At 49.6% G+C, this 12,487-nt stretch overlaps 1 protein-coding gene and 1 pseudogene across 1 annotated transcript in view; one reads left to right on the top strand and one right to left on the bottom strand.

The window, feature by feature from the left end:
* The window catches only part of Bmp5 (bone morphogenetic protein 5), a 70,910-nt gene that overhangs the window by 48,722 nt on the left and 9,701 nt on the right, over positions 1–12,487 (bottom strand). The gene's annotated exons all lie outside the window — the stretch shown is intronic.
* LOC150047550 (N-alpha-acetyltransferase 20 pseudogene) lies at positions 10,860–11,374 on the top strand (annotated as a pseudogene).

The following is a 12,487-nucleotide window of genomic DNA, read 5'->3' as shown; positions in this document are numbered from 1 at the left end:
CCTTAACCTTTCCTCTAGCATTTCTCATAGAGCAGGTTTGCTCACTTTGAAATATCTCCATTTTCACTCATCCACCGTAAATCTGTATTTATTTTAGCTGTGCTTTTGTTATAAAATCCTTGCTTGACATGATTTCATCATATTCTTCTCTTGTCATCTGTTTTCCATTGAGTCAGATGAGACGTCAGACCTGGCTTGAATCATTGCTCTATTAAATGTTCTGTCTGTCTGTTTTCCTCCGGCTACCTCTACAATGTTCCTTCATCTGTGGTTATCAGCAGCTGAAATACGGTGTGTCTCTGTGCATTGTCTCCCAGTCGCCTTCTGTGACAGCCCTGGCTCACCCTTGTGCCTTTCAGGCACACAGTGAGTGTTCCTCTAGTCAGGCCCGGGGAGCCACGGGCTACAGAAGGCCTTTGGGGCTTGCTGAGCTTGTTCTGGTGAATCCTCCCATCCGGGAAGGATTTGTTGTAGCCTTCCTTTAATTCTAGGGCTTGTCCCTGCCGGGGTCCTCTGGCCCCAAAGGCAGGCTTCTGAGGCCTCACTGGATCTCAGGGCCCTCACTGGATCTCAGGGCCCTCACTGGATCCCAGGGCCCTCACTGGATCTCAGGGCCCTCACTGGATCCCAGGGCCCTCACTGGACCTCAGGGCCCTCACTGGATCTCAGGGCCCTCATTGGACCTCAGGGCCCTCACTGGACCTCAGGGCGTCTGCAGGCGCTTGCTCCACTGGTCCTGCAGTGGGCTGTGTGGCCCCGCTCCCTGTGTGAAATCTCTCTGCCGGCCTTCACCCAGCTCCCTCACCCCCAGTCCAGACCTGAGAACACCACTGCCCGTCCCCGCTTGCCCTGGCCCTTCCTTCCGCCTCCTCCTCTCTTCCTGCTCTTCTCTTGGACTCCATCTTCTTCTTTATTCCTGCTACCACCCCAGAAACCCGGGCTAGTGGGCGCCAAGGTGCAGGCTGACATCCACTGACAGCTTCTTCAGGCTAGAAACCCACCTGCTCTTCCTCCAGTTTCGCTGGAGGTTGTTTGTTTGATTTTGTTTCAGCTACCTCTTGTGTTTATTTTGTTTTGCATGCTTCTCTTTTGAGGTGAGACCAGGTCCCATCTCTCAGGCAGCTTAGCACCCATGTCTGCCACCCAAACATTCATTTTGCTATTATCAATAGAAGAGTGCATGTCGTCACAGACGTGTGGTGGCCAAGACCACAGGTGTGCATGAGCGTGTGCATGTATGTGTGTGTGTGTGTGTGTGTGTGTGTGAACTAAAATAATGACTATGCTCTGTGAAATGGTGTTTCACTCAATTCTCTGAAATGAGGGAGGACTGCTTGGTCCTGGTCAGTGGACACAAACTCCTATGAAAGCTTTAGAGCAAATAAATCAACCAATCAATAAAATGCAATAACATGTTTCCCTAGGCATGTAAAATGTAGAAAACAAAAGACTATGGCTGAGAATATCACTCAGCATGGCTCCTGCTTAGCATCTACAAGGCTCTGGTATCCACAAAGAAATGGAAAGATTGGGAAAAATTTAGGTTCCGTGAAGTAAGTCGAGCCCCAAGAGACAAAGGCTGCATGTTTTCCCTTATCTGCGGAAGCTGGATTTAGACTATACACTCACAAGTAAATATGTTGAGTGCCATGCACGTGTACACACATGGATTCAAGGGAGATATCTAATAGTGTAATTCCTTAGAAAGGCAAAGCCAAAATTCAGCAAAGTGAAAGGCCAGGGAGAGAGAGAGAGGACTGGAGAGGGGCAGAGTGGAGTCAAGAGGAAAGAAGTAGAGGAATGAAGAGGAGAAGAGGAGGAGAATGCAGTCAAGAATCCACTGCACATCCTACAAAATTAAGAGGAGTGAGGGGAGGAGAGGGGAGGGGAGGGAGAGGAGGGGGGAGAGAATATGGAAAGAGGTGACACAGATCAAAAGGCACTGTATTCAAAAACTGTTCTGTTAACGGGCAACACCTTTGTACAACCACCTAAAGATACATTTTTAGAAAAGATGACTTCACTTTGATACCAGCTGCCTGTAGCATGTTTCCATGATACTCTGCATTGCTCTTCTGGCTATATAGAATTTAGGAAAAATAAACTTCCTCATGAATAAGAAAACCAATCTACTGAAGAATATTCAAACTTTGAAAAAAAATTAAAGGAAGAATGATTTGCTCAGCTACATCGTATAGAAACACATGTTAATTTTTCTGCTAGGACATTTGATTATCTGTGTTAATCTAACTTGGGATGGGGCTAAACTTCCCAGTAGATTAGTCTGCCCTTTTCCCTGAGAGCCTAGGTGAACCTCTGCTAAGCACAGACGCCATTCAGAAATAGATTTAAAAAAAATAAGCTACCAATATACTCTGATCAAAGGTAGAGGATAAGCTACATCACTATCTAAAGATAATCGGAGCAAACTAATAAACGTTCTATTTGAGGGCTCTTTCTCCTTCATTTTAGTAACTGAAAATGGAAATCAATGTTAGGCTTGTTTCTACTTGGGCAAGTTTTTTATTCTCACAATAACCTAAAAATTAAGTACTTTATGAGGTCAGGCTGCCCACTGAAGAGGGCAGAAGCTCTGGGGGGAAAAGCCAACTTTCAGATGCTCTGGAGAACCTGACCCTCTGTTTAACTGCCCTGAGGACAGGGCCTTTATTAATCTCATTATGAGTTGTTTCATCAAATACAAATACGGCCAAATTTACCTCCTTAAGACGTCACTCAAAAAGCAGCAAGATTTCGAAACACCAAAAACAAACTAATAATGAAGGTAAGAGACAATATCAGGAAATTAAGCAACTAATGTAAAACTATAATTCAGAACATTTAAATTCTGTATTTGCATGTGTGCCCATCCTAGGGCTTGAACTGGATGCTGTTCCTAAACTTTTATGCTCTACCATTTGAGCCACATTTGCACTTTTTTCCCAGTAGATTATTGGAGATGAGCGTCTCATGGGCTTTCCAGCCTGGCTGTCTTCAAACCACAGTCCTCAGATCTCAGCCTCCTGAGCAGCTAGGATTAGAGGCAAGAATTCCTTTTTATGTAACATACTAAACTAGTTGTTTTGTTGGGGTTTTTTTCCATAGAGGAACTTTTCCTAAAGAATGACTTCATGAGTAATCCAGCTGCATTGTTTCTCAAACTTGAGACTCTCACATAACTCACAGCCTGTCATTAAAATTCAACGCGCACTCAATAAGTGGAATGCCAGTACTTTTGTTTTTAAAAAAATAATCAATTACACCCTCTTGAGCCAGATGTGGAGGCTCACATCTGTGGTCTGAGCTTCTCAGCAGACAGCTTCACCAGGGATTGCAGGTCCAGGATGTCTCTGGAAAAAGTTAGCGAGATCCTAGCTCAAAAAAAACAAGCCAGCACATGCTGGCTTATGCCTATGTGCCCAGCTACTCCGGAGACAGAGGCAAGAGGACCGTGCCTCCAGGCCAGCTCACGAAAACTTAACTCCATGCCCTCTTTGAGTAAACAAATGGAAAGCAAAAGCACTGGGGGCCTGGATCAAGTGGTAAAATCTTCGCAGGAGAGCTGAGCTTACCACCTAGAAGCTAAGTGACGCTCACGGTTACATACTCTGTGGAAATGTCATTCCCTGATCTCTAAAATCTGGTTAAGTATGATTGGATTCTTGCCATAAGCACTTCAGAATAATTCTGATTACATTATGTAGATGAAACATTCAAGAATTTAAACTTACCTAGAACATAGTAACATAGCTTACCACCAAACCGAAAAAATCCCTGCATTTTTGTAATATTGACTTTGTCACATCTAATTCTAACTTTGAAACTTAGTAAAACTGGAAAGCCACCCGCGGACATGCGCCAGTGCGGGCAGGCACTCAGCCTGCAGGCGGGAACAGGGCGGCCATACCTACACAAGGCCTCCACTTGTGACATTTCCATTTGCCAAGAAACCTGAGTTTCTCACGGAAACGGATAGGTGGAGACGAGGAAAATACGCTGCCTACTACACAGACGACGTGACATCTCTACGTGCTCCAGTCGTGACGTCCCAGATTCACCAGGAAACAGAAATGAGCCTTTGGCGAGGCTGGCAACCATACCTGGGATCTGAAGGTTGATGGCTTGCCTGCTTCCAGGTAAATTTGGTACGTAATGGCTTGGGAAACTCAGGACTTGAGTTTTTCTCAAGGCTAGAGCTCTACCATTTGAGCCACAGCACCATTTCCAGCTCTTTCTACATATGTGGTACTGAGGAATCGAACCAGGGCTTCGTGCACGCACTCTACCACTAGGCCACACTCCCACCCCTGTGATTATTATTTTTTAAGACAACCTTTTAAAAGTTCTTGTTGGCCCTCCTTGTCAAAACTCTTACTGTAGCTGGGTTACGTTTATAGTTCCTGCTCGTGAGGTCAGGAGTCTCCACTGTTAACAGCAGGCTTCCTGTGTGTATCCTCCGGTTAACACTGCTTATAAAAGGTTCTGTTTGTTGTTCTGTTTCCTGGAAGACCACCCTAATGTAAGAATAAATATCGTGCAAGAGAGAAAAAATGAAGCTGACTCCCACTTGCTAACCGACCGGCATCTGTCACTGGGGTCTGACCTCCACCAAAGGAATGCAAAGTCCTAACGAAACCAAAGCCCATCCCCACGGACCTGCCCGCTGTGCCACTCTGCTCCCGCCCTGGTTTTCACAAAGTTCAGCTGGCTGGCAATTGGCTCATACTTCAATCTACCCATTCAGTTCATACATTCAAGATACACACTGTAACTTGTATACACACGCGTGTGGGTCCTGCTGAGAGCGCAGCACGGTGAGAAACAAACAAAATCCAATGGCCTCCTGTGCTGCTGTGACGCAAGGGTTTAACGCAGGGCCCGGATGTGGCAGGAGTTCCCTAAATATTTACTGATGAGGGAGGCCCCGAAGGGGGCCGCGGGCTCTGTCGCCTGCAGAGAGCATGACTTCCTATTGCCTCTTGGTTTCTGTGTGGCTTCTGCTCTCTCAGCCCTAGGACTCCAGGAGCGAGGGTCCCAACCCTGGGGTCAGCTGACCCAGGATGTGGCAGGAACTGTTCTCATGAAGCAGACGCCTGCCTGCTGAGAGCCCCTCTTCACACGTCCACGTCGTCCATGTTGTCCACATCGTCCACGTTGTCCACGTCATCCACGTGCAACCTTCAATCCGTCAATGCCACCAGGGTTCACCACACCCCACCTCGAGCATGCTTTCTAACAGGACACAGCACCTTCCACACCCACACACCCAGCTCACACACCTGGGCCTCCCACCACCTTCCACACCCACGCACCCACCTTACACACCTGGGCCTCCCACCACCTTCCACACCCACGCACCCACCTTACACACCTGGGCCTCCCACCACCTTCCACACCACACACCCACCTTACACACCTGGGCCTCCCACCACCTTCCACACCCACGCACCCACCTTACACACCTGGGCCTTCCACCACCTTCCACACCACACACCCACCTTACACACCTGGGCCTCGCACCACCTTCCACACCCACGCACCCACCTTACACACCTGGGCCTCCCACCACCTTCCACACCCACGCACCCACCTTACACACCTGGGCCTCCCACCACCTTCCACACCACACACCCACCTTACACACCTGGGCCTCCCACCACCTTCCACACCCACGCACCCACCTTACACACCTGGGCCTTCCACCACCTTCCACACCACACACCCACCTTACACACCTGGGCCTTCCACCACCTTCCACACCCACGCATCCACCTTACACACCTGGGCCTCCCACCACCTTCCACACCACACACCCACCTTACACACCTGGGCCTCCCACCACCTTCCACACCCACGCACCCACCTTACACACCTGGGCCTTCCACCACCTTCCACACCCACGCACCCACCTTACACACCTGGGCCTTCCACCACCTTCCACACCACACACCCACCTTACACACCTGGGCCTTCCACCACCTTCCACACCACACACCCACCTTACACACCTGGGCCTTCCACCACCTTCCACACCACACACCCACCTTACACACCTGGGCCTTCCACCACCTTCCACACCACACACCCACCTTACACACCTGGGCCTTCCACCACCTTCCACACCACACACCCACCTTACACACCTGGGCCTTCCACCACCTTCCACACCACACACCCACCTTACACACCTGGGCCTCCCACCACCTTCCACACCCACGCATCCACCTTACACACCTGGGCCTTCCACCACCTTCCACACCCACGCATCCACCTTACACACCTGGGCCTCGCACCACCTTCCACACCACACACCCACCTTACACACCTGGGCCTCCCACCACCTTCCACACCACACACCCACCTTACACACCTGGGCCTTCCACCACCTTCCACACCCACGCACCCACCTTACACACCTGGGCCTCCCACCACCTTCCACACCACACACCCACCTTACACACCTGGGCCTCCCACCACCTTCCACACCACACACCCACCTTACACACCTGGGCCTTGCACCACCTTCCACACCCACACACCCACCTTACACACCTGGGCCTCCCACCACCTTCCACACCACACACCCACCTTACACACCTGGGCCTCCCACCACCTTCCACACCACACACCCACCTTACACACCTGGGCCTCCCACCACCTTCCACACCACACACCCACCTTACACACCTGAGCCTCCCACCACCTTCCACACCACACACCCACCTTACACACCTGAGCCTCCCACCACCTTCCACACCCACACACCCACCTTACACACCTGGGCCTCCCACCACCTTCCACACCACACACCCACCTTACACACCTGGGCCTCCCACCACCTTCCACACCCACGCACCCACCTTACACACCTGGGCCTCCCACCACCTTCCACACCACACACCCACCTTACACACCTGGGCCTCCCACCACCTTCCACACCCACACACCCACCTTACACACCTGGGCCTTCCACCACCTTCCACACCCACACACCCGCCTTACACACCTGGGCCTCCCACCACCTTCCACACCCACGCATCCACCTTACACACCTGGGCCTCCCACCACCTTCCACACCACACACCCACCTTACACACCTGGGCCTCCCACCACCTTCTACACCACACACCCACCTTACACACCTGGGCCTTCCACCACCTTCCACACCACACACCGACCTTACACACCTGGGCCTCCCAACACCTTCCACACCACACACCCACCTTACACACCTGGGCCTTCCACATGTGCTTCATGTCTCCATTGGTGGACACACATCAGTGGACAGAGGAGCTTGGCTGTGAGGGTGTCTCCAAGGCTCAGGATCACCGCACAGTCCTCCCCTCCATTCCCCCCCTTGTAGGAGCAAGGTCAACAGACTCCCTCATCTATTTGAATCTCTAAGTGTGGACAGAGCACAATACTCACCCTCCAGCTCCCCACCTTGTCTCTCCCTCCTCCCCTGACCCCCACAGAGCCCGATCACCTCCCTGTCCTCCACGTCACGTGTAAGGACGCCGTGTCCACGTGAGTGAGGACACTGGACAGTCCACGCTCACCTCCCTGTCCTCCTCGTCACGTGTAAGGACGCCGTGTCCACATGAGTGAGGACACTGGACAGTCCACGCTCACCTCCCTGTCCTCCTCGTCACGTGTAAGGACGCCGTGTCCACATGAGTGAGGACACTGGACAGTCCACGCTCACCTCCCTGTCCCCCTCGTCACGTGTAAGGACGCCGTGTCCACGTGAGTGAGGACACTGCACATTCCACTCTCACCTCCCTGTCCTCCACGTTACGTGTAAGGATGCCGTGTCCACGTGAGTGAGGACACTGGACAGTCCACGCTCACCTCCCTGTCCTCCTCGTCATGTGTAAGGACTCCTTGTCCACGTGAGTGAGGACACTGGACATTCCACTCTCACCTCCCTGTCCTCCACGTCACGTGTAAGGACGCCGTGTCCATGTGAGTGAGGACACTGGACATTCCACTCACTCACTCACTGAGGCTTATCCTAAACCCAGACATCCTGCCGGGGCCTTGGCTCCACTGTAGGCTGTGCCCCACCACACCGCTGTGCAGGTGACACCTGTCCCTGTGCTGTCCCTCTCTCTGAGCCAAGGCCAGCTGTGTCCCAGCCAGTCAGTGCTGGGAGCTACCTGCCGCAGCTGGCTGCAGGCCCCACGCCCTGCTCTGGGCGAGTTCGTTTGCCACTGGAGAAAACTACCATGCCATGGTCAGGGCGCAGAGCCCATGGGCCCAGAGTCAGGCTTTGGCCAGTACACGCACACACACCTTAAGATAAGGACGTCCTATGCATGCCACATGTCTGCCTCATACTACATGCATGCCACCCAAGCACACGCATTGTACCACAGAATCCATGCCACACACACAACACGTGTGTGTGCTGTGCATGTGAGTCACACTACCTGAAGCATGGCAGGCATACGTGAGCCACACTGCTTGTGTGGTGTACCTCCATGCACTACATAGTGAACACACCCTTTCCTCACTCAGCTCTTGGCTCAGCACACGTGCTGGTCTGCAGGAGCCGTGGAGAAAGCCAGGGGAGCTCGCCAGAAAACACACCGTTCCCCGAGGGCTTCCGTGGCAGAGTAGGTAAGGAGCTGGATTGCTGTCCTATCCACGACAGGGCTCCCGAGCTCATCAGTCCATTCTGGACATTCTCGTTAGTGACTGCCAAATGCTCCCAGCCAGCGGTCACCTCTCCTGAACGCTCTCTGCACAACTCTTAAATCAGCAGGACCAGGAGAAGACAAAAACAATTCCAGATTTCTCTATGTGCACTGGACTACTTTTGTCTACTCTTGAAAATGGCTGTTCTATTAATAAAGCCCAAAATGTGAAGTACATTTTCTGATGACGCTTACTTGTCCTTAAGCTATGGCTTTAAGCCGATGGTCTTTTCACATGTAAATTACAGTCTGTCAGGGCTGTATTTTCTTTTGGTTTTAGACCTAAACCTAGAGCAGAAATTCGAATTTGTCCCTAAAGCAATGCCTTTTCTTGGATAACCAGGATTTAGACAATCAGGTTTTATCTGCCAGGTTCTATCCAAGCCAGACAGCCTCTAAAATCTTACTGGAGTTATCTATGCTTCATTTTGTTTTTAAAATGGAGATTATTAATGATATTTATCATTGTCGCGGTAGGATAAATGATATGATACATATAAATTGCTTAGAATATGAGTGGTAAAAGCCAATGAGTGTATAAATGTTAACTGCTTTTACCTAATAGGAAAGCCTGTGGAAATGTATATGAATTTATGCATTTTTAGATATGATGGGGAGATGATGGTTAGATAGATGACTAATAGACTAGATAAACGATAGATAGATGATAGACACACAGAGAACGAGTGTGTGCGTGTGTGAGGGTGCCCCCCACCCTCAATCAAACGCATCCTCTTGAATTTTCAGCCCTCTGTGTAATTCTGATGTTGTCCATCTTGCCCACGGCCTGCTTTCCTCTGCGTACTTTTCTCTCTACCCTGGTGTTCCTGCCCCTTACCTACAATGCTGTGGCAGCCATGCTTGTCTGACATGGCAGTCCCCTATTCCGTAAGCCCTGGTTTTGTCACCATTGACTGCTCTGTCGACATGCATGCGTCACGGTTGAATGTATAGAGATTGGCTGGCTCTGTTAAGAAGCCATCTCCGCATCAGTTATAAAAACCCAGGTGTCTCAGAGCTCAATAGGGACAACCAGCAGGACTTCAGGATGGCGTGAAGGCTGACACGGGCCGCGGTGGCCGGGCGCGCGGTGGCCGGGCGCGCGGTGGCCGGCCTCTTGTGGCTTCCCCAGCTGATGACCAATCCCAGGCCGCTATTCCCATCACCGTCTTTGGAACTTGGCAATTGTGAAGCCCACCTTAAAAGTGGCTCTGTCTCGTCTTTCATAAGTCTCATGGCGCAACGCCGGGTGTGGTGAGCTGCTGGAACTGTGTCTCGTCTGCTCCGTGTGCTGGTTGAATAGAAAGAGGGAGAGGGGATCTGTGCGTCCGCCTCCGCTTTCCTTGCCACCCAAGCAGCCGGACCGGCCCCGGACTTTTTCACTCGGAGGCTGACCGTGTTTTAAGACAGAAAGTGGAGGCGAGGCCCCTCACTTAGTGTTGTTCTGAGATTGTGCCGTGCATGTCAGGAAAGAGGCAAAGCCTTGGGGAGAGGTAGGGAAGTCAGAAGCCTTGGCCTGCGCAGGTCCTCCGCAGAGGAGACAAGGCTGAAACGCGCCCGCTGGGTCCAGGCAGCAGAGCCACTGGGCTCCACGGTCCCGAGAGCTCAGAGTTGAGCGGGAGCGGCCGCCTTTTCCTGTGACTTCCTCTCATCAATGAAGTCGGGAAAGCTTCGTTTCATTTAGAGCTGGACTGTACGTTTTTAAAGAAGCGTAATTCGTCATGCAGATAGCTTGACTGTATGAGTCTAGAAGAGAAGCTAGGATTGACTTTTCAGTAAATTCTGGATGAAACACTATTAACTCATTCTTTCACACTTCCTTTTGCTAAAGAGAGAGAGAGAGACAGAGAGACAGAGAGAGACAGAGAGACAGAGAGACAGAGAGAGAGAGAGAGAGAGAGAGAGAGAGAGAGAGAGAGAGAGAGAGAAACGCTCAATGTGCCAAGCATTTCATCCTAAATATAAATAAATTAGAAATGTTACTTCTTATATATTTATTCTCACTATATTGAAATCATCCCAAGGCAGAAAGCATGTGAGATTAAAACTGGATTTGAAAGTCATCAATGCTTCATCTAAAAATAAATTTAAGAAAAAGACATCAGAACTTCCGGGGGCGCACGGGCGCGGGGTGAGCGGGCACGGGCGGGGGACGGGGGGATGCCACCCGCGGGACTTCTCAAGGACGCCTGCTTCAACAACATTAACTCGGATCCTCTTACAGAAGCTATGGAATTCCTTTTTACTGACAGTATCTTGCCCTCTGGCCAGAGTATGTTGCTGAGGCCTGGTGGAGAGTTGATGGGTTCCATCATGGGTAAAGCAGGGGCTCAGTCCTAGAGAAGAACGGCGTGGACATGTTACGGCTTTGTCTGTTGCCCCTGAATTTCGACGCCTTGGTTTGGCTGCTAAACTTACGGAGTTATTAGAAGAGATTGCAGAAAGGAAGGGTGGATTTTTTGTTGATCTCTTCGTCCGAGTGTCTAACCAAGTTGCAGTGAACGTGTACAAGCGGCTGGGTTACAGTGCATCCAGGACAGTCATAGAGCGCTAGTCAGCCAGCTACGGGGCCCGGTGAGGACGCTTACGACATGAGGAAAGCACTTTCCAGGGATACTGAGAAGAAAGCCAGCGTACCATTACCCCATCCTGCACGGCCTGAAGACACTGGATAACCATAGGCAGTGGTTCTTAGGCAGATAGTTTGTATTCTATGTATTTTCAACGAATGACATTAGAGCTCTAGTAGAAGTAGTTAGGTCTAAAAGACTTCAAGAACATATATATATATATATATATATATATATATATATATATATATATACACACACACTGATCTCAACTCTCACTCACTGCTTCACAGCAAGCCTATTTGCTGTAATAAAATCTAGTCAAGAAGGCAGCTACGTAGAAGAATATATTCCACTATCATAGTTCAAAGTAGGCATAGTTTGCCAGGTTACAAAAAAGCCTTGCTCCAGCCACTTCCTCGCTTCTGTGCCTGAGAACCACTGCTGTATATACATATATTTTTTTATTTGGTACTAAACTGTTGATTGAAGCTTTAAAAGCATATATAAAATGTATTAATTTAGATGTATAATAAAGTACATTGTTGACTATGAAAAAAGATATCAGAGAAAAACTCTAGAACCTACATAAAATATAAAAAATGAATACTGGTATAGACATTGTATAGACTGACTATATAAATGCTACTGTATATTTTTTTAATACTAAAGAAAAATATAAAGAAGGGTAGGGAAAACACGTCTTCCCAGATACTAAGCTAACAGAAATATTGGTCTATTTCTCCTCAGACATTTCGTGATTCCTTCTCAAAAATGGATGTGAAAGCCATCCCCTCCCTTCAGAGGGCTCAATCGAATGTCTATTCCAGTCTTGATGATTTTTGTTTTGGGGTTTTTTTTGGTCCATCCTGGGACTTGAACTCAGCCTGGGCACTGTCCCTGAGCTCTTCAGCTCAAGGCTACCCCCTTACCCCTTGAGCCTCAGCATCACTTCCAGTTTTCTAGTGGTTAATTGGAGATAAGAGTCTCATGGACTTTAGTGCCCTGGCTGGCTTTGAACCACGATCCTCAGATCTCTGCCTCTTGAGTAGCTAGGATTACAAGCGTGAGCCACCATGCCCAGCTTGATATTTTTATCTAATAAGGTCTGACTATTTTATTAATTTACACACGCTTATTAAACATTTGTTAGCCAATATTTATATTTCCTCTATGGTCTACTAAACATTTTTAATCAAATCAATTATTTCTTTTATT

This window comes from Megascapheus bottae, chromosome 22, assembly GCF_031878675.1.
Source record: "Megascapheus bottae isolate mThoBot1 chromosome 22, mThoBot2.hap1, whole genome shotgun sequence".
Lineage (NCBI taxonomy): Eukaryota > Metazoa > Chordata > Mammalia > Rodentia > Geomyidae > Megascapheus > Megascapheus bottae.
This window is presented reverse-complemented; position numbering and strand designations above follow the sequence as displayed.